Raw genomic sequence first — 23208 nt, forward strand, 5'->3', positions numbered from 1 at the left:
ATAGGTTTCTCTTTATCCAAATTCAATAGATTAACTTATGGAAAAGTAATCGATCCAGGTATACTATTAACCTTTTGTTGCACCTGGTTAACTACTATGACAAAGGGACCACCATGGAGTTGCTCTTTACGATCTTTTTAGACTCTCTAAATATGAAAAGACCACCGAGTTGTCTAGTCTCGACTCGTTAAATTACACAGACAAGATATAGAGTCACTCTTTTTACGATACTTTTCAGACTCTTAAAACATGAAAAAATTGACGATTTTGCCTATCTGGACTCATTAAACTAATCAAATAGGGCAGAGAGTCACTCTTTTTGCGGTCCTTTTCAGACTCTTTAAATATGAAAAGATTGATGAGTTTACCCGTCTGGTCTCATTACACTAATAATACGGGGAAATTTGATAGTATAGCTGCATTCAGTATTAGAAGGCATGGTTTGGCAGTAGTCGTTCCCTTGAACATGGCACTCCCTCAGATAAATCTTCCTTATGACGGCCTCTCAATATCAATCCTACCATCCTATGAGTTTAACCTAAATACCCTGATGTAATTGCATCTTTGTATGCTAACACTCTGTAGTGTTCATGAGTCTAGTGCTGCATGGTTAAAACCATTGTCGTGCCTTCTATTGTTCAAGGGTTAACCTTTTGTTTCCTCCATCAACCCATCAAGTGCTAGGATATTCCGACACATAGGAAATAGTTAAGTTCAACTTGGTCTAGTATAGAGTTAGGTGGAGTGTGTTTCTTTACCGTTGTACATTTTGTAACTTACAATCCGATGGTCACGATATGTAGTGATCTGACGGTTCACTCTCTCCTCGGTATTACCGACACTTGATCCGTGGCTTGACACCCGATTGGTCCATGAGTTCTATTTAAAGCGCATGGAGGGTCATTGTTCGGGTAATCCGTCTATGAGAGAAAGCTTATGTAAATTTTCATTCTTTGATTAATAAATTGCCTGAAGTGGCCACGTTGGCTCAGGTCGTGGACTGTTTCCCTCTTTGAGGGTTTTAACCACGTCAAAAATACTGGTGTATTGATTTGAGATCTGGTTGTGAGCGGTGTCCTTTTGGTGTTCTTTCTGAGGAACTTACCCTGTAAATTCCTACATGGTATCGGAGCTAGAGGGCCGCGTCCGTTGGTGATCCAAATCTGAAGCTGGTAGAACTGCATGCGGCTGTCGTTTCCTAGATCTATTGTTTCTGACTGCTTTCGGGCTGAGAGGGCTGCTCTGTTGTGTTCGAAGCATCTGTTCCAGTGAGGAACCCCTTTCGTTTCACGCGAAAAGGTTTCTGGTAGCCCTATCTGCGTCATTTTTAAGATATGGAGGTATATAGTGTTTATCTGCAGTTTACTGTTATTTTCTCTCTGGTTATTTCGGTTTCTGTTTATTTAGCTTTTTTTTATTACCGGATCTATACCTTTCATTTCTGCGTATGCTCTTTACCCTGCGACTCTATGTGATCTGGGAAAATCAGAAACAGAAAGGAAGTTTTTTTTCTCATGCGTATGCTCTTTTCCCTGCACCTTAGTGTGATCTTGGAAAATCAGAAACATTGAGAAAAATATTTAGTTTCCGGCTAAAGCTAACTTTGAGCCGTAAGGTTCGTTTTTCCTTGCATATTCGTGTTGGGTTTTGTGTTTTTGTTTTGTAGGAAAAAAGAGCAAGCACGCAACCCAAGGCCCCCCCCCTCTCTCTCTCTCTCTCTCTCAAATTTTTTGTATAGCTCAATTGGTTCAAAGCTATTTTAAGAGAGTAGAGGTCTTGGGTTCAAATCTCCATTTTGTGGGGGGCGTTTTTTTTCATTCCCGCACATTCGCGCACTTTGCCGGCAACTTCAACAAATTTTTTTCAAAAAGCCATAACTTCTTCATCCGGAAGCCTTTTTCAGAGCTGTTTTTTTTAAAACAGCCTAATTTTTCGAGATCTATCCATTGGAACACTTACTTTTAGCATCTTCAGCTTCAGTTTTTTAAAAAAAAATGGAAAGTCCATGCCAAGTCATTCTTGACAGCACTAACTACTTCCAATGGATATCCTACATGGAAGATTTACTTAGAAGTAAAGGTCTCTACAGAATAGCCACAGGCCAAGAGAAGAAACCAAAAGATGAAGACAAGGCTGCAAAATGGGAAAATAGACAAGATCAAGCACGTGGTTTGATAGGGATGTCTATTTCTTCTGATCTTAGATTCCATATTGCAGAACTTGATACTCCTCATGAAGCATTGGAACAAATCACTAAAGTTTTTGGGATTAAAAATGAAATTAGAGCCCATCAACTTGAAAATGAGTTGCTTACATTGGATCCTAATAATTTTTCTTGCATTGAAGATTTCTTGTCCAAATTCAAGACCCTTAGATATCTCTTGGAAGGTGTTAAGGTTAAGAAAGAAGATAGTAACCTTATTTATTCCATCCTTACTAAGTTGGGACCAGCCTACTCTGTATTTGTTTCCACCTTCCATTCTACAAGGGAAGCTTTCATTTGTCAAGGAAAAGACTACAAGGCCCCTTCCTTTGACTCTTTTTGTGATTCTTTAATAAGAGAACAAGAAAAACTCTTACACCTTGGTCTTCTTAATCTTGGAAACTCTTCCAAGAAAGCGTTAGCCGCCCAGCAGCAACCAAATTCAAAGAATCCTAAGAAGTCATATCCTAAAAAGAATGGTCCTAAACCAAACAAGGGTCCTAAGCAAACTCAGCCTCAAAATGAAAGATCATTTCAGCAAAATGATAAGACCAATAAAAACAAATGGAAGAAGACTGATAGACATTGTAACTTTTGTAATCGAGATGGCCACTTAGAATCTAAATGCTTTAAGAAGATGGAAGCCTTGGAAGCCGCAATGAAGAAACATAACATCCATGTGGAGCATTCTTCACTTCAACTTCAACTTCATCTTCAGGAATGGCACTTTCTGCATGTAGTTGTCAATCATCTCAGTCTGGTTATGCATTAAATGTATCTTCTTCTTCTCATTCTCATGAGTGGCTCATTGATTCTGGAGCCTCTTATCACATGGCCAAAAACAAAGCCATGTTTTCTTCTTTAAATGATTGTAACACCAAAAATATATATGTTGGTGATGATAGATCTCTTAATGTTGTAGGGACTGGAACTGTTCATCTAGACAATGGTCAGTTTAATGATGTATTATGTGTTCCAACCTTATCCTGCAACCTTCTATCTGTATATCAGATAACTCATTCAGGTGAAGGTAAAATTGTTGAATTTTCACCTCATGATGTTGTAATCAAGGATCTAAGAGATCCTAAACAGATTCTAGCTACTGGTATTGCTGATGATTCCACAAGGTTGTATAAGTTTCACAACTTTGGGTCATCAAATCTTCCCTCAGTATTTGTTGCTCATAATGATGAAGTGAGCAAACTTTGGCATGAGCGATTTGGTCACTTAAACTATCGCTCCCTTCAGCATCTATGTAAAGAAAATATGGTGACAGGTCTTCCTATGGTATCTTGCAGAGATGGTGTTTGTTTCGGATGTGTACTCGGAAAACATCATCGGGACAGTTTTGAAAAACGTGCCTCTTGGCACGCCTCAGCCCCTTTACAGCTTGTGCACAGTGATTTATGTGGTCCACTTCCTGTTGCTTCATTCTCTGGCTGCAAGTATTTCTTAACTTTCATTGATGATTTCTCCAGACGCACTTGGGTATACTTCTTAAAACTCAAGAGTGAAGTATTTAACACATTTTTGGCCTTCAAAGCCTTTGTTGAAAAACAATCTGGACATCAAATTCTTAAGCTAAGAACTGATAATGGTGGAGAATATGTTAAAAAAACATTCATCAACTTTTGCACCGAAAATGGAATTCAAATGCAACATACTGTTCCATACACTCCACAACAAAATGGTGTAGCTGAAAGGAAAAATCGCACCTTAAAGGAAATGGCTAATTGTATGCTGCAATCTAAAGGACTCAGTCTTAGTTTTTGGGCCGAAGCAATTAATTGTGCAAATTATATAATAAATCGCACTCCTACTAAGGTTCTAAAGAATATCACTCCAGAAGAAGCTTGGAGTTCCATTAAACCAGATGTAAGTCACTTTCGTGTTTTTGGAAGTGAAGCATGGGCCCATATTCCAGATGAAAAGCATAAAGCTTTAGAACCTAAGAGTGAGAAATGTACTTTTGTTGGATATTCTGAAGATGTAAAAGGTTATAGACTTATTCCATTTAAGTCCAAAAATGTTATCATTAGAAGAGATGTAAAATTTGATGAAAATAAATCGGCCTGCGAGCCTAGTCCGGCGGATGTGCCACCTCTTCCTATCTCTTCTACTTTTGAAAACATTTCTTCTTCAGATGATGAAAGTGAGGATGAAAATCCTCCCCCACCTTCTCAGGATCCTCAACTTCCAAGATGGGTCCGTGCTACTCGGGATGCAGCAGGTGATCTTGCCGGTGATCCTACAGATCAGCGACGTACACGTTCTCAGTTTGAAAGAGCCTCTTCTTTACTGGCTCAAGCTCCAGTAAATCATGATCCTGACACTTTTGCAGAAGCTTCAGGCCATCCACATTGGGAAGCAGCTATGAATGAAGAATATCATTCATTGTTGGCAAATGATACATGGGATCTTGTTCCTCTACCAAAGGGACGCAAACTTGTTAGATGTAAATGGGTTTACAGAACCAAGTATGGACCAGATGGGAAAGTTGATAAACATAAAGCTCGTCTTGTTGCTAAGGGCTTTTCACAGGTTGAAGGCATTGACTACACTGAAACCTTCTCCCCTGTTGCCAAAATGAACTCTATCCGCCTTGTTCTTTCCCTTGCTGCCTCTTTAAAATGGGAAGTCCATCAGATGGATGTTAAATCTGCCTTCTTGCATGGGGACTTGCATGAAGAAATCTATATGGAACAACCCATTGGCTTCATCCAAACAGACTCCAGCCTTGTATGTCGACTTAAGAAATCTCTTTATGGTCTCAAGCAAGCTCCTCAGGCTTGGTATGCCAAAATGGATAGCTTTCTTTTAGAATCTGGCTTTTCTAGGTGTTATTCTGACAATACTGTCTACACCAAGAAAGTGGGCAACTCTCTTATCATCCTTGTTCTTTATGTTGATGATCTTATTCTTACTGGTAGTGATCCCAACCTTATAAACCATGTGAAGTCCAGCCTTAAAAAGAAATTTGAAATGACAGACTTAGGACACTTACACTATTTTCTCGGTCTTCAAGTCTTGCAATCCAAGGAGGGTATTTCCCTTTCCCAGTCCAAGTATGCTTGTGATATTCTTCGTCATTTTCACATGGAAGACTGTAAGCCAGCCCCTTCTCCCTTTCAGTCTGGAGTCAAACTTTCAGTCTCTTGTACTTCTCCTGAAGTTGATGCTACCTTATACCGTCAACTTGTAGGAAAACTCTTGTATTTAACCCATACTCGTCCTGACCTTTCCTTTGCTGTTGGCCTTGTTGCTCGTTTTATGAAAAACCCCCGTGAAAGTCATTGGAAAGCAGCTAAAAGAATACTTCGTTATGTTCGAGGTACAGTACAGTTTGGGATTCATTACAGTGCCAAAGCAGCTCCTCTATTAGTTGGTTTCACTGATTCTGATTGGGCTGGTGACCCTGATGATCGGAAGTCTACTGCCGGTTATGTCTTCACTCTTGGTTCAGGACCTATTACATGGGCTTGTAAGAAACAGGCTGCCATTTCTCTTTCGTCAGCAGAAGCAGAGTATCGTGGTGCCGTGGAAGCTAGTAAGGAAGCCTTGTGGCTTCGTCAGATCCTATCAGAGTTTGGCTTTGAGCAGCAACATCCAACCACACTTTGGTGTGATAATCAAAGTGCCATTCAGCTATGCAAAGATCCAGTCCAGCATCAGCGCAGCAAACACATTGAACTACACATGCACTTCATCAGAAAGCTCATTCATGACCATGTTCTTGAAGTGCAATATTGTTCAACAGATGATCAGGTTGCAGACATCTTCACAAAGGCTCTCACAGAGGCGAAGTTCACTAAACTTCGATATATGCTTGGAGTTCAAGAAGTTGTCACTAAGGGGGGATAGGATCTAGTGCCTCCTTCCTTCTCCTATTGTGTCATATTTGTAAATCCTTCAATCCTATCCCAAGTTGTTCTTAAGGGGGGATGTTAGGATATTCCGACACATAGGAAATAGTTAAGTTCAACTTGGTCTAGTATAGAGTTAGGTAAAGTGTGTTTCTTTACCGTTTTACATTTTGTAACTTACAATCCGACGGTCACGATATGTAGTGATCTGGCGGTTCACTCTCTCCTCGGTATTACCGACACTTGATCCGTGGCTTGACACCCGATTGGTCCATGAGTTCTATTTAAAGCGCATGAAGGGTCATTGTTCGGGTAATCCGTCTATGAGAGAAAGCTTATGTAAATTTTCATTCTTTGATTAATAAATTGCCTGAAGTGGCCACGTTGGCTCAGGCCGTGGACTGTTTCCCTCTTTGAGGGTTTTAACCACGTCAAAAATACTGGTGTATTGATTTGAGATCTGGTTGTGAGCGGTGTCCTTTTGGTGTTATTTCTGAGGAACTTACCCTATAAATTCCTACATCAAGCATATCATTCCATCATGTCGTCCATTGTTTAGACCCAAATGCTCAAAAGATTCATCAAAAAACAAAATCATTCTTGTCTCGTTTTGTGTCAATTGATGTAGGACACATTATTGCTTACCTTTCGACAGGTTTCTTCCTATCAACTTCAACACTCTATCTAGGAAGATAACCCAGAAACACATTCAGTGCCTTGGTACTTGCAAACATTAGTGGTAGGTTTCCTTTTTTTTGATCAGGGTTTCTCATTATTGGCTCCTGGTTAAGTGATTCTAATGGGTGTTCGACGATAAAGACATCTTTCACACTCATTAGATTGTATTGTGCATCTTGGAGACCATCACCATTATCAGTGGCCTTCCTCACATCTGTTAATAGTCTCCATTATTGACTGGTAATTAGATGATTTCTTGCATGTTCGATGTCAACGCATAGATTCACATGTATCAATCTATGTTGTTCGGTGAAGCGGAAATCAATACCTTGGGTAGAGGATTGCATCATTCAGCCTTGTTTCCTCTCCCAAGCTGTGAATATTGTTTTTTGGAGACAGCTTATCAGGATGATTCTATTATGACACCAAATCCGCATTGTGCTTATCGGTGGCCAGCATTTGTCATATCTCTTTGGAGAAAATCACTCTAACATAGCTACTAAGCATGGGAATACCTGACTTAGGACATGATTTTAGCATTTTATATATATGTGTTGTATCAGGTTTCCAGTACCGCCCGAAGCTTCAATCCTCTCTCTCTTTTTGAAAGGAAAATTATAGTTTTAGTAAAGTATTTCAGCCATCGTCCCTGCCTCTAATCTCATACTTTAGGGGGCATCTGTTATACAACAAATTGACCTCCTCATCAACTCAGAGGGGAAAGACATGATAGCTAAAACAAATACCACAATCAAAGGCCTTGATTCCACACTAACGTTGGTTGTACACTAACAACCTGCTTTATAAAGCTTGTTACCAAGCTTGGAGGTGCCTTAGTGACCCTACTAAATCATGTTACTAGTATGGGAATAGCGTTAGTGAAACTTGGTGAAGTTCCAAGGGTCAAAGGAATGAATTGGCTCACAAATATCTAGATATTTGTTCCTAAAATTACTCAAGAAAAGAAAGGAAACATCCAAATTCGAGATATTTGGAGGATTTCTAATCTGAAAAAAGGAGGCAAATGGGAAAGAGCTGAAAAGCATGGCAAGTTCATTGCTTTTTCCCTAGTGAACTCAAGGAGGAGCTTGGAAACCCTAACTCAATTGCTATATAAGCAAAGTGAGGGTTATTGTGAAAGAGGTTAGAGCATTTGAAAGGATAGCATACTTGACTGTTGAGCATTGACTCATATCATAAGAAGTGAGCAAGAAGGGAGAGAGAGAGAGAAGCTGGAGGGGTAAAGGAAGGTTGATACAACATATGGTTGTAATCACTCTTCCAACAATAATATAGAACTACAGTTGCACTGTCTACTCATGGTGTTGATGCTATCATTCATTTAGTTGTTTGTTCGATGCCTATTAGCATGAGTAGCTTAGTTGTATGTAATTAGATGTTCCGTTATATATTCATGTATTAGTTATCAGAGTTTTATGCCGTGATTACGCTTGTCTCTTCTATGTGCAGGACTTGACTTTGGAGCTAGCTTTGAGGGAGTTCCACTTGGCTGCATTGTGATCCCAAACAAATCTACACGGAGACTTAAGGTAATCTACTTCTAATGCTTTGATAGTTAGTTATTATCTATGAACATGCATGTAACTTTGTGCAGTTGTAGATAATCTTACAGTCTGTCGAAGGTCTCGGGAAGACCTTTGAGGGTATTTACATTCTCCATACACCATTGTTATAGACATTTTTGTGCCTAACAGCATGGAGCATGAAATGTCGATAATCTGAGGGATCCAAAGTCCCTAAACATGTTGTTCTTACCCTTAGAGGAACAAGGTCTGCGAACCACAGCACTGAAAATCAGTTCTCCACCTGAAAACACTCAAAAACAGGCTATTTCTGGATCATGTCAGCTGCTCCACTGAGCATCTGCGCTGAATGTCAATTGCTCCTCCTTGTACCTGCGTTGAAGGTCAAAACTAATGAAGGCTACTTGCGCTGGGCGAGATTGGCCAAGTGGCACAGTCATTCTGCAAGGTGTCAACTGCCGAGGAAGCTTCCAAACTGACACTTGGTTCAAGGAATTCGCCCTATGATGAGTAAGAAGGTCTTGATCTCCAAGTGGAAGCAAGATTCTCCAAGTGGACTCAAGAACTGAAGATTAACTAAAGTGGGAGAGGACACTAGTCAGCTTTATGCCAGCCTCAAGCTGACTCATCCTTTCTCCAAATCTCCTATATATAGAGCTCTCTCATGAGGTCTAGGGAGGCTGGAATTTTGTGCAAGTAAGGAAGTGTTGTTGGTTTGTGTATAGAGCTATTGGGTGTTTTGCTTGAAGGAGGTGAAGAGGAGATTTCTTTCAGCTGGGAGGTGTTGCTGGATTGGGCCCATTGTGGTTGTAACTCTCTCAAAACTTTACTTCTATTATCAATAAAGTATTTGAGGTTCTTCTATATGCATGTGTCTTTATGATGAATAGATGCTTGTATATTTGATTTATGCTAATCCTATAATCGATTATGGATGTATGCTTCTTGTAGTTTCCTCTTCTTGTGCTTTTACAGGATCTGTGTGTAGCTGGGCCGGTGAAAGGGCAAGGAGCTAGGAGCAAGCAGCAAGGAGTGAAGACTGGATCGACTATTAGCGCAAGATAACGGTTAGTAGATCATCCTTTTCTTCCCTCTCTCATCTCATAAAGAAGAAACTTTGAATAGCTTTGCATTCAGTTGTTGCTGGAGTACTATCACCTTCAGAGTGGGATAGAGGCATTCTGCATTAGATACTTTTCCCCCCAACAAATTGGCGACTCCACTGGGGATCGTATCTTGTTGGTTTGTTGTGTTTCTTGCTATTCATTTCATAAACAAAGGGAGTACCGAATCGAACTGTGTTTGAGTCCATCAAACACAAAGTAGAGGGCAGCTACTCTAGCTCAATTTCTGGGCAAGTTTATGATTTGAAGAGCTGATCCACAAGGACTCTAATAAGCTCTTAGTGATAGCTTTTCATCCTCCTTTACATCCCTTAGTGTGTCCTTGACTGATAGCTTCTGATTTGAGCAAAAACTGTGAATTTTTGAGCAATCTGTGACCCGGAAACCAAGACGGACGAAAGTCTCGTTCTTCATTGCAGGCTGTACAAAGGCAGTCTGCATTTCAGCGCAGTTCCCGAAGGGGCTACCTGCGCTGAAGGTCAAACAGGCAGTGTTACACCTGCGCTGGACCAGTCTTGGCTTGAGTTATTGAGGTTTCCTGCTGTGTCTTGCCTTGTTTTCACTATTGTTTTTTGCTGTTTGTTGCCAGTCAGTGGGCCTATCTGAAACCATCTTCCTTTGTCATTATTCCACCTCAGTTGTATAAAGAAACTGTATTTGTTCTTTTGTATTTCTTGTGTCATTTACAGTTTCCCATAACGAAAGTGAACCAGTCTTGCATTGACCTCTTAGATCTAGACCTGTGATTAAGTGTCGTTTTGATCTTAAGAGTTAGTTTATTTGTTGTTCATAGCTGATTGAGTTTGTCGCTTTCGTTATATGGTTTGAATTTATATATTTCTAAGTGTCGAAACAAGTGAATCGTAAGGTGTCTTTCGATTTTGGACAAACTTGTTTACTTTCGCTTGAAATTGAATTCAAAGTTATACAACAGCTTTCTTTTTGCATTTCATCAACATTAAGAAAGAGAAAAGAAATACTTGCATTGTGCATGTACATTATGACAGTTTGCATGTTGATTTAGGAAAGTGCATTAGTGTGTGCTCTATGATCTGTGTGAAAAGGTGTTATCTTCCTTCTCCCTCAGTAGTTAAGGTTTTCAAAGTTGAAAGATTGAAAAGCTTGCTTATCATCTTAGATTGCATTCAAGAGTGTTTCTATACATCTCGTGGTGATCCATAAAGGCAAACTGCTAAACAAGATCAACCTTAAAATAAATTGAATTTACATAACAACGCATTGAAACATAACGCAAACATCTAGAGGTCTAAGCTAGAGACGTGTTCCGGCGTCGTTAAACGTGATATCTTAGCGTTGAGTGGTTGGGTGATTCCTCCACGGTGAAGCGATAAGTATCAATATGGACTTGTGCTCCCATGTACCGTCGCGTATATATTGGGAGACCCCTATAGGATCAAAGCCTTTATCCATAGGAAACCGTGTCAGCCGCCCTACTGATCGCAATGCAGTGAACACATCATTCACGAAGATCGACCACTCGTACCGTAAAACGTATTCTGTGGTTTTGCGAAAGGTTTGGCACACCCTCTGCCTAGAACTCCAGAGCAGTTTCTTTTGGCCTTTTTCAAACTCTATAACTGAAAAAGTCCAACCGAGCATTTGTCACTTCGGGCTCGTTAATACATCGAAGGAGACTAGAGTCATCTTTAGCTTTTTCTCGACTCTTAAAAAGTGAAAAAGCAAGTTGTGTCTAAGCGTCGTTATAAAATTTATTTTAAATGGAACATAATCACCTCCTATTCCCGCGTTGATCTTTAAGTTGAGAACATGGAACGCCCCAACCAAGGAACTCCACATGATGGAAGTCCTAGTCCTTTCTCCTCTTGGGGAGAAGTTGGTGCGCCCCACATGGCCACATTGTCGCTTCCAGGACTGACAATTGGCCTGCCTATTTGGCTATTCTCAACTAGTGTAGTTCAAAACACCATGGTTCCTGAGCAGTCGAGTCAACAGTTAGATGAGTCTAGAGCCTCCCACCAGCCTTCTACTTCCTCTAACCCTTCCTCCAATCCTCCATCTTCAAAAGGTAAAGCTGGCAAAAGCCAAGCTCCTATGGAGAAGAAGGAAAAGAAGAAGAAAGAGAAGAAGAAGAAGGAGCCTAAGGCGACTGGGGGCAAGCAAAAGACATCTGACAAAAACCCACACACAACACAGACCGGGCCTAAATCGCCATGTGTCATATGTAGAGGAGACCACTTCCATAGAGATTGTCCCTGTATTCCCCGGATACTAAGGGACTGGTCCCCTCGTCTGCACAATTCGGGAGCATCAACCTCTGATAACCATGTTGATTGTTTACCGTCAACCAGCGAAAGTGAAGGTTCAAGACAAAGAGGGGGAGCAAAATCCCCCTGCAGACTGTGTGAAGGCAGTCACGCCATCCACCGTTGTCCCTTCTTAGATGAAGCGAAGAGAGTTTTGGAAGATCGTCCGGTTTCTCCGGTAGTACTTCCTCCTGGATACAAAAAACTCGTGCCAAGTCCTTCGTTGGTTGAAAATACAGCTGGCCCGCTCAAGTGGTCAGCTGAAGCGTCAGTCATTGAAAATGAACCTATTGAATCCAGACCAGACGAAAGTCTAAAGGTCGATACGGCAGTTGACCCGGTTCTTCCTTCAGAGGTTTCATCCTCAAATGACACCGTCACTGAAGATTCATCTTCAAATGACACCCTCACTGAAGAGAATAAGGATGACACCATCCAGATTCTTTTCATCAACACAGATTCTGACGAGCATCAGGGCAATGCACCCATTCCTTTATCGCAGGAAGGAACATCGTCAGGATCGTATCCGGCCGTGTATTCGGTCCCACCACCAAGCAACCTGGTTGTGTCCTTTGATTGGAACCAACTGGGCAGACCGCGGTTACCAGCCAGTATACCATTCAGAATCATAGTCCAAATTTATAGAATGGTGATGGCTGGAACTATCATTGATGAAGGGGCATCTGTGAGTATCCTTTCCTCTGTTGCTTGGAAAGCACTGGGTTCCCCGACGCTTTTGCCTGAGATAAGAAATCTCTCGGGCTTTGATAAAGGAACCAGTCGACCATTAGGGATCCTCCCCAATGTGCCTGTTACATTGAAAGGGAAGACCGTTAATTTGAACGTGATGGTCGTTCAAGGACCCTTGGATTATAACCTACTCCTTGGACGTGACTATATATATTGCATGGGAGCTATAGTCTCCTCACTCTTTAGAGTAATGTGTTTTCCACATGAAGGAAAGGTGGTCAAGCTCGTAGACCAACTTTCATTTCCGGGATCACGCATCGCAAATAGTCAAATACCAATCCTCAATGGTCTATTCACCCAAGAAATGTCTCCACCCCCAGTCCTCCTTCCTGATGAATGCGAGTGATTCGGAAAGATAGAACTGGAACCCAGGGGGCATGCATCCTGGTCTGCTTCGGGCAGAGGAAACCTTGGGTATAAAGTAGAATTTCCGCGAAAGAATATGACTACTCCGTACCCCGTCCGTGGATGGAAGAGGGGTTGTTCTAGAATAGGGTTCTTTTGATAAGGTTATTTGTCTGACAAAGGTCATTCAACTTTGTCTAAACAGGTAGGCTACCAAGGAAAGAGATTCTATTGCGGCAGCAAATGGTAACCATCTTTGGGTAAAAGACAAGCCTCACCCATTAAAACTAATGTTTTAGAGGATAAGTAGGGGCAGCCTCCAAAGAAAGGGATTCCTTCGCTGCAACAAGTAGTAACCATCTTTGAGTAACCTAATGATAGACATCGCCGAAGAAAGAGTTTCATTTGCAACAGCAAATAAAACCATTCTTTGGATAACCAGAAAGAGGCAAGCCTCCCTCAATAACATTAATGTTTTGTCTTTGAGTAGTGTTCTTCTCTTGTCGCAAGTAGCTGCTCTCTTGTCGCAAGTAGCTGTTCTCTTGCGATCTTGCAAAAGATCTGTTAAAAGTTGGGCCGACGGGAAGACAAGTACCGCGTAAGACCCGTTAAAAATAGCGAGAAGACAAGTATCGTTAACATTAGACTAGCAAGACGACAAGTAGCTGTGAACACCCAAAAGGAAAGCAAAGGTGGGGGAGAGGAGGGGCAGCCTTGAAATTGTATTTTATACCTGGGGGCATGCAAACCTTTTGGAGTGTAAGCAAAGAGCGGTCATTGATCGTTTCCTAACTTACATAAAGAAAGGATGTGGGGCAATGGTCAAAATTTGCCAAATGAGGAGCATAGCTTCGTGAGATAAAGCTCCATAAAAAATAGCTATCTCACAAGAGACATTTCTTATCTTATGACTGGTATATCGAGCAGTTTTACCGCGGAATTTATGCTTGTTAAAAAATAGAAAAGCGAGATCCGAGCAGTTTTAGCGTCATAGTTCATGCTCGTTAAAAAATAAACATAAGCTTTCGAGCAGTGTTTTGGTGCATTCAAGCTCATTAAAAAATGAACCCATCCCAGTAAATAACCATTGTGATTGTAAATTTATTAGCCATAAAAAGCCTTGGTCGTGTTTTGCACCTGCCACCTCCATTCCATTTGGCCAATCGTTCACCTCCATATGATTGTTTACCCATTTTGAGGAACAGCTGCGAAGAGTGATTTCACTTAGCCGTCCTTGTGACACTGCCGTGATTGGAAAATTCCAACCTATACCTGGAATCTGCTGCTATCCCTGTTTATCACTCGTTCCTCAAAATACGAGTCTTCTTTGAGCTCTTTTCAATTGACTCGTAAAATATGAAAAGTTTTCCGAGTTTTGGCCTTCCAGCTCGTTAAAAAGGCCGGAAGAGCTATCCCTCCTCTAGATTTTAATCTTTTTGGACCTGAGGGATTATTGCACAAAAAGGTCGAGCGCTTGTTTTATTCGGCTCGTTAAAGTTATCGAAAACTCATCCCTTCTGTATTGTTTTATACTTTTTCGGACTTAAGGGATTAGATGACGAAAAAGGAATTTTGGAGTTAACTTTCTGTACCTTTTCAGACTCTCTAAAAACGAAAAGGACCGAGTTTTCCTTGTCGTTAGACTCGTTAAAATGATTAAATAGCGACAAACTTGTCTTTAGACGAGAACGAGTTTCCCTATCGCTAGGCTCGTTAAAACATAGCGATGGGCTTGCCCGAAGGGCAGGTTATAGAACAAGCATATGTTATCCTCCTCAAGCTTGACAAAAATAAAGAGGTACTGGTCAGAAATGACTGGGGAAAAATTGGGAGAACCTCAAATCTTTGATGGTAGCAAGTCGCTCTTGAACATGACACTTTGTCCTCCGTATCACATCGGGTTGGGTTGTTTCATTCACCGGTCTCATCACCATGGTCTTCGCCAAACCATCCGTATTTGGGGTAATGCTACCGATCCATCACATCAGTGTCGTTATATGTTCAAGAGATGTGTTCAGAAAGAGTCAACTGTGTCCCATCCACTGCCATACATTATCCTTCATCCACCCGTGATCGCCACCCTGAATCATATTTCACAGATTGTTTTCACCTCCACTAAAGTCATTAGCTCCATTCCGTGTCACTGATGTGGGATTCATTAAGGCCCTCCTTTGACGGATCGCTTCTTATCGACTTCAGCTCATTATCCAAGAAGTTGATCTAGGAACACCCCCCCCAGTACTTTGAAGCTTGCATGCCTCAATGGCAAGTTTCTCACTTCCGGCGAAAGGTATACATCAATGACCTTCGACCAGAAGATTTTGCGTGGTGTTCGACGCCAAGTCCTTTATTCACACCACGTGAATTGTACTGTAGTACCTTGAGGGTCATTGTCATTATTGGTGATTCCTCTCGCGCTTGTCAACGGTTTACATTATTGACCGGTAATCAAGCGATGTCTTTCCATGTTCGACTTCAGCGCAATTCTCACATGGATCGACTTGTACTTAGAGTGAAGATCGAATGAGATTGAAGACCCCGGATCTAGTTTCATCCATCTGGGCTGCGATATATATTCAGGAAATATAAAGACATTGGATATGTACACTATTGCAGCAGATGATCATCCTACTCAAAGGATGATAATTTCAGCAGAGAATTATCAGTCTATCATCAGACGGTCGTCTGTTATGTGTACCAAAATGAATTTATAAAGCTGAGCATGGGAATGCCCGCCTCAGCTAGATCATGAAAGCAGAATGAAAAATAATGTATTGTATTGTAATTTATTGCAGGGCACCTCTCAGCGATTGAATGAACTTCGGATCCTCCTAATAAAGCATTTCACCTGGTAAACGACCTCATACTTTAGGGGGCAACTGTTATAGACATTTTTGTGCCTAACAGCATGGAGCATGAAATGTCGATAATCTGAGGGATCCAAAGTCCCTAAACATGTTGTTCTTACCCTTAGAGGAACGAGGTCTGCGAACCACAGCACTGAAAATCAGTTCTCCACTTGAAAACACTCAAAAACAGGCTATTTCTGGATCATGTCAGCTGCTCCACTGAGCATCTGCGTTGAATGTCAACTGCTCCTCCTTGTACCTGCGCTGAAGGTCAAAACTAATGAAGGCTACCTGTGCTGGGCGAGATTGGCCAAGTGGCACAGTCATTCTGCAAGGTGTCAACTGCCGAGGAAGCTTCCAAACTGACACTTGGTTCAAGGAATTCGCCCTATGATGAGTAAGAAGATCTTGATCTCCAAGTGGAAGCAAGATTCTCCAAGTGGACTCAAGAACTGAAGATTAACTAAAGTGGGAGAGGACACTAGTTAGCTTTATGCCAGCCTCAAGCTGACTCATCCTTTCTCCAAATCTCCTATATATAGAGCTCTCTCATGAGGTCTAGGGAGGCTGGAATTTTGTGCAAGTAAGGAAGTGCTGTTGGTTTGTGTATAGAGCTATTGGGTGTTTTGCTTGAAGGAGGTGAAGAGGAGATTTCTTTCAGCTGGGAGGTGTTGCTGGATTGGGCCCATTGTGGTTGTAACTCTCTCAGAACTTTACTTCTATTATCAATAAAGTATTTGAGGTTCTTCTATATGCATGTGTCTTTATGATGAATAGATGCTTGTATATTTGATTTATGCTAATCCTATAATCGATTATGGATGTATGCTTCTTGTAGTTTCCTCTTCTTGTGCTTTTACAGGATCTGTGTGTAGCTGGGCCGGTGAAAGGGCAAGGAGCTAGGAGCAAGCAGCAAGGAGTGAAGACTGGATCGACTATTAGCGCAAGATAACGGTTAGTAGATCATCCTTTTATTCCCTCTCTCATCTCATAAAGAAGAAACTTTGAATAGCTTTGCATTCAGTTGTTGCTGGAGTACTATCACCTTCAGAGTGGGATAGAGGCATTCTGCATTAGATACTTTTCCCCCCAACAACCATGCATTTCACCCCATAGCAAATGCATGGCTACAAGCTAGGCAACTTGTGAGGCCATTTGGATGCGGAAAATTCTAGTTGGGTTGTTTGATCAGAGGATGGATCCCACTGTGATCTATTGCGATAATCAGAGTTGTATCAAACTCTCCGAGAATCTAGTATTTCATGACAGGTCCAAGCACATCGATATCCGGTATCATCATCTTTGAGACTGTGTGGTGAAGAGGATCATGTTGTTGCAGTATGTTTCAACCAAGGAGCAGGATGAAGATATTTTGACTAAGGCATTGTCAAAATGAAAATTCGAGTTCCACAAAGACAGGATTGGGGTGATAGATAATCTCTTTCTTGTTGAGAGGGAGTGTTGAAAATAGCAACAAGAAATGCTAAAAATAGAAATGATAAAAATAGCATTCTTATAGATAGCATTTCGGGATAGATTCCAATTTTAATTAGTCCCTAAATTAAAATTGTGAATTAAAATCCGAATTTGAGCTCAGCAGCTGTTTGTAAAATAATTAGTTAATTCATCTTGAGTTAATTAGTTAGAGAAAATCAAACATGAAGTCTATGTGAAGACATGCAACAGTTATCCCTTTGATTGAGGAAGTTATCCCTTAATTAAGGAGATTAGGATGAGTTGTACTTTGAGTTATAATTAGTTAGCTCAATTAACTGAGTTAAGTCCAATTAGATTAGTTCCAACAGTTTGTGGAATAGATTCTGGGTTCAGCTAGTCAATGCATGCATGCATGCAATTAGTGTACTTCATGTAACTGAATATTATCTCATAAATAACTCATGCATGTTAGTTCAGACAAAGACCCAGTTGAGATCAAAGGATGGGATAGTGTACTATTAGTTGTATAAATATTCCCATGAGGATATCTCTTGCATGCAGAAGGAATTCTTTCCTTGAGGATTGCACAATTATTTCTGAGGATGGTGAGCAGTGTGTGAGATAATTAACACAGGTGGCATCTTGAGGACCCAAGAGAAACTGCGCAAGGAAATAAAAGGCTTGGAGGACTGAAGGAAGGCATATGTGTTGTTTATTCTGTTTATGAGCAACAGTGAGGGATTGTACTGACAGCTGGATAGCTTGTGAGCTAAAGCTTTGTGTAATCCTGAGATATTTCCACTTGTATGATAATACAGATAGCAAGGTTTTTAGCTGTGGTTTTCCCTAGAGTTTTCTTTTGTGTTCATGTGTGATTGATTTCTTATTCTCTATTATATGTGTTCTATTTGATCTTGCACAAAATCAATTAAGCTTTCGCAAGTTTGTTTGTAGAGGTAGATCAAGTATTTTGCTTTAGTATATTGCATTATCAGGTGATCTACAGTGAGAATTTCTAAAGAATCTAGCGTTTGATTTTGATAGATGACCACAGTTGACCGTAGATTATGATAGTTGATGATAGTTGACCTCAGGTTGGGAAAAATATATTTGATTAGTATTATTATTGGGTTCATCTTTAGGACATTGTTGGTTGATTTTGTCAAATAGTCTTGTGGGTAAAGAATTGGATTATTGTACTCTCTCTTTGCTGAATAATTCGATGACAATCTAATAATAAGAAGAATTTGAAATTGTTTTCCCCCTTATGGAGTTTTGAACTAGTCTCTGGCCAATCCTAGTGTCTCTATGTGTGAATGCTTTTCTTTTATTGTTCATTTATGTTCTGTTGCATTGATGATGATATTGTTCTTCCTATATAATTGCATATTTTGCTGAATAATGTTATGATGTTGTGGGGTGAATTTGATATGTAAATAATGAAATGAAATTATTTAAAGAAAAGAACAATATATCCCTAGAAAAATTAACATGGTATTAGATCTAGTCTGAATAAAAGTCATTGATATCACCCATGTTAAGACACCATTGATGAGAGCAAGAGAAGATGGAGGAGACATAAAATAATGTTAGGGTTTGAAGGAAACACTAGGCAATCTGGCTATTAGGGTTTGATGGTTATCTTAAGGTTAGGGTTTAGAAGAAACCCCGAAGTATGATAAAGGCTTGAGTTTTTTTCTAGCACATGTGACAGACTCGGTATAACCCAAGATGGGCTAATCTAAATTAGGCCTGGTTGTTGATGAAGATAGTTGGATATATTGAAGCCAACATTGTTATATGGACAATGGACAATAATGACTCTTGAACGCTAGTGAGATGTCATAAACAGATCCTTCTTAAGGATCATCTAAGATGTAGGAAAAGAGAGTTAGTACAAAAGAAGGTACTTGAAGAAAAGGTTTCAAAGTAGCACCCAAAAATTATGATATGCAAGTAAGAGCTACAAGTTGCACACATATTTGAATACTTCGAGGTATGTATAGTGTATTATTTCAGTATTATATATGCAGTATTGGATGGAAACGTAATCCCTGAGGTATGACAATAATATCACCTTCCTATGAAAGTTTGATTTCTAGCACATGCGATGTATTGGTACTCTTGATATTTGGCAAGTATTTTCATGGATTTTCTGAAGCAAGCTAGATACATTGATTTTGATATATTGTGATTTTATACTATTGTTAATGATTGTGATAAGCATGGTAACCTTGGTGATGAAAGTGTAACAATAATATAGATACTCAGGATCTTCTTGTTGACCTTAGTTAGGTTTTGATAAGCTTAGTAAGTTTTCCAGTATAAAAAATTTGGATGCCCTAACTTGATGATTAAGTAATATGATGAAGAAGTGATGTAGTGATTATGACCCTTGAAGTATGTTGATACACTTGTCAACTACGCTAATTACATGATACTAACCCTTCATGAAAGTTTGATGTCATTTTCATATGTAATGATAAAGTAGTTGATGTTGATATGTTACGACTATGATGCATATATGTCTAAGAATCTAATATAGTTTGATTTCATGATCTAATAGTTCTGTTGATGCATGATGATATTATGATAGAGAAGTTGATGTCTTGATTAATGTTGATTGAATTGGCTTCCCATTCAAAGGGAGAAACTCTCCATAAGATTCCATCACCTATTATTATTTGTAGAGAATGAATAGAAGACACTTGATTTTTGAAGGATGGATTTCGGATAGAAATAACCATCTGATGTTGAAGTCATTTTTGTAAGTTTTGAATTGAGTAGAGAAGGTTTCTCCTAGTCCAAGCCCTAACTATTGGGAGAAATGCTTAAGGGTTTGGTTATAAGCCTCCCAACCACATGGAAGAAGGCCTAAGGGTGTGGTTGAGCCTGTAGGACACAAAAACTAGAATCTTATGCACAAGACCGAGAGCACACTTTGAGTATGACATACTTGCAAACATGGAGTAGATGATGGAGAGTTTTATGAGCAGGGAATTTTTTAAGATCTACATAATGTTTGACTTATTATAGATAATTTTAATATCTTATCTAATCTTGTGTTTGAAAGGTATTGAAATATGCATATCAGTATATTGCTTTCCTTGACTTGATCATTTGAGCTAGTTTATGACAATATTTGGTAACAATTTCAAGGGCTTGACAAAATTTGGCTTATTGGCTTGACTTATTATAGATGAGCAATATTGGAATTGTGACATGCTACTTGACAATTCATAGATATGTTTTGGATTTGATAACATTTTATGGTTTTGATCAAGTTTGATTCTTGATAATGGTGATTTTACTTGATGTCATTTGATATTACTATGTAGACATAATTGATTATGTATTGGCATCAATGGCATTTGGCACATTGATTGAAGTGTAAACAATTTTGATTCAACATGCAATGATTTTTATTATATGACTTATCCTTGTTGTATATAATTATTATCATGATTATGTGGATGGCATATATTTCTTGATGATAGTTGCTAACAAAACAAATAGATAATGTTGTAGCCTTCTATTTGGGTGTGAGCTCTTACTGACACCTGGTCTAAAGAGTTTGTGATATTGGCATAAAATTTATGGATTTAATATTAGTTTTGGTTTGATAAAATTTCACATTATTAATTTGTTTAAGGTTGAGAATATTGGTTTGGTCAAGTATTATGTTTGTAGAAAACAATGTATGGTTTGAAGCAAGCTCCGAGCATGGTATGTGCGCATTGACAGTTACTTGGTAAATCTTGGAATATTTGTCGATCAAAGTGGTCCAAGGTATGCCTTTGATTTTGGTTTTATATGTTGATGATCTATTCTTGGCAGTAACAAGCCTCTAATGATCAAAGTAAGAGGGAGTTGGCCTCTAAGATCAAGATGGAAGACCTTGGCATGATGCACTACTTTCTGATATTAGAAGTTTGGAAAAGGAAAAGACATTGTGAAGTTATTTGGCATGATGGAATGCAAATCCTTGAACACCCCGATGGAAATTTATGCAGAGATATTTTTGAATTGGCAACTTACAATTGATTGAGAATTGATATTCCTTGTAACACCCATCTAGATACATGTTTTATAGAGAAAAACCTAAGTCAACTCATGATTGAGCTGCTTCATACACATTGGGTTGCCACCAAGAACATTTTTTGAGATATTTACATGGGACGATTAATCTTGGTCTGAGATATACTTATAGGGATGTATGACTACATAGATACACTAATGATGATTGGGATGGAAATAATTATTGATAGAAAGAGCACATCTAGGTGTTGCTTTAGCTTGGGATCTGCCATGACAATTTTTATGATCAGGAAATAGAAGTCTGTATCTTTAAGCACGACCGAGGTTGAGTACATTGTTGCTAGCACGACTAGCTGTGGGGTAGTTTGGTTGAGAAAGCTCTTTGGTGAGTTGTTTGAGTAGGTTATGGATATGACAATGATACATTGCGACAATAAAGAGTGGGATCTGATTGGCATAAAATATTGTATATTGTTGAGTCTGAGATATCTTCATGCATTGAGTTAGCACTACTATATGAGACAAACTTAAGCTTGAGGTTGCTACCTCTATGAGAGGGAGGATGAATAAGGTATCCTTTTGTGATATATATTTATTTTAACATAATATTTTATTTTATGAACTGCATAAATAGGAAAATCAAAGGAGTTTTTCTCTGGGTAGTTTATGAGGCAGTGTGATTGACCTATTAAGTGAGTAGTTTAAGTTGGTACCAGATATGAGCACGTTGATATGATTATGATCTACAAAGAGCAGGGTTGATCAAGGACACTGAGCTAACTCTCCCCCCCTGTCTAATCTCCCAATGTGAGGAATTGAGAGGTAGGGAACCTGGGGTTGAGGGATCTATGGAAAATAGGGTATCACCCCTATCTGTCACCCATAGGGTGGAAGATGTTGCTCCCCTATATTGGTCTATGTAGATTATACCCTAGTTGGCATCTATATTTCCCACCAATCTGGCTAATGGGTGTTGGTTTCTTGAGTTAATCTTGATCGTTACTACTTATGGTAAGTGGCATCCTGCTCAAGCTAGAGATGAAGTTGTTCTACCACATGACTCCTTGGGTTCATTTTTGGGAAGATCAACAAACAATAGGATGGTTGTGATCCTTACCTCATATTGCAAGTGGTATCTCGCCCATTGATTATACAATGGGATGGTTGCGATCCTTGCTTTGTAAGTAGTATCTCACTTATTTCTTGACATAGTGTGGAGGATATATGCTCACCTATGAAATGACTTTGGGTGAGTGTCACATAGGATCTTCCCCACTATCATGGACATGAAGTGAGAGTGTCCCATCGGACCTTCCTCATTGTGATTGGATTTTGGGTTGAGATAGGCTCCCGTATGTGATTTCAGGGTTAGTAGGGCTCCCTTATGTTAATCTCTCTAATGTTTCTTGGGTAGTAGCATTGGGCTTGCCACTAGCATATAATTCTGGGTGGTAGCAGTGATTCCCTAATAAATAGAGGGTGGTATATTGGACTCCCCTCTGATATCAAATTATTTTTCTTTTAGATTCAAGAGTGTTCAACATATGAGAAGAGATAATGAGCATAGTAGCATAAGCAGAGATGGACAAATGAGCATATATGAGCACACATGAGCACATGAACAGATATGAGCAGAGATGAGTCGAGAAATGCAGTGACAAAATTTGATGATGATGAAATATTTCTGATAGGACATATGTTACAGTTGACAATTTATTCCTAGCTAAGAGGGAGTGTTAATTTTTGTAGCTCAAGGAAAAAAATCCTTCTTTGGACAATCTTCCTCATCAATGAAGACCCCTATTAGCCCTTGAAAGAATTTAATTTGGTTAAGGAAAAATATATTTTAATATGGAAAACCCCATGTGCACAAAAAGGACAGGTCGACCAAAAAGAAAATTGGGCACCATTGGATGGCTATAAATACAAGTCAAGTGATCCTCATTTGGAGATCATCAATCATTCTTCTTTCATTGTTTTGGCTCACACAAGCCTTACGTTGGTTCGCGGAAGTTGTTTCACTTAGGTCCAAATTTGTAGGGTTTGAAGCTCGCACATGTGATTAGGGTTTTTGGTTCTCAACCATAGGGTT

Source organism: Pinus tabuliformis, chromosome 5_2 (genome assembly GCF_031772625.1).
Source record: "Pinus tabuliformis cultivar Carrire ecotype Pingquan chromosome 5_2, CPIR1, whole genome shotgun sequence".
In the NCBI taxonomy this organism is placed as follows: domain Eukaryota; kingdom Viridiplantae; phylum Streptophyta; class Pinopsida; order Pinales; family Pinaceae; genus Pinus; species Pinus tabuliformis.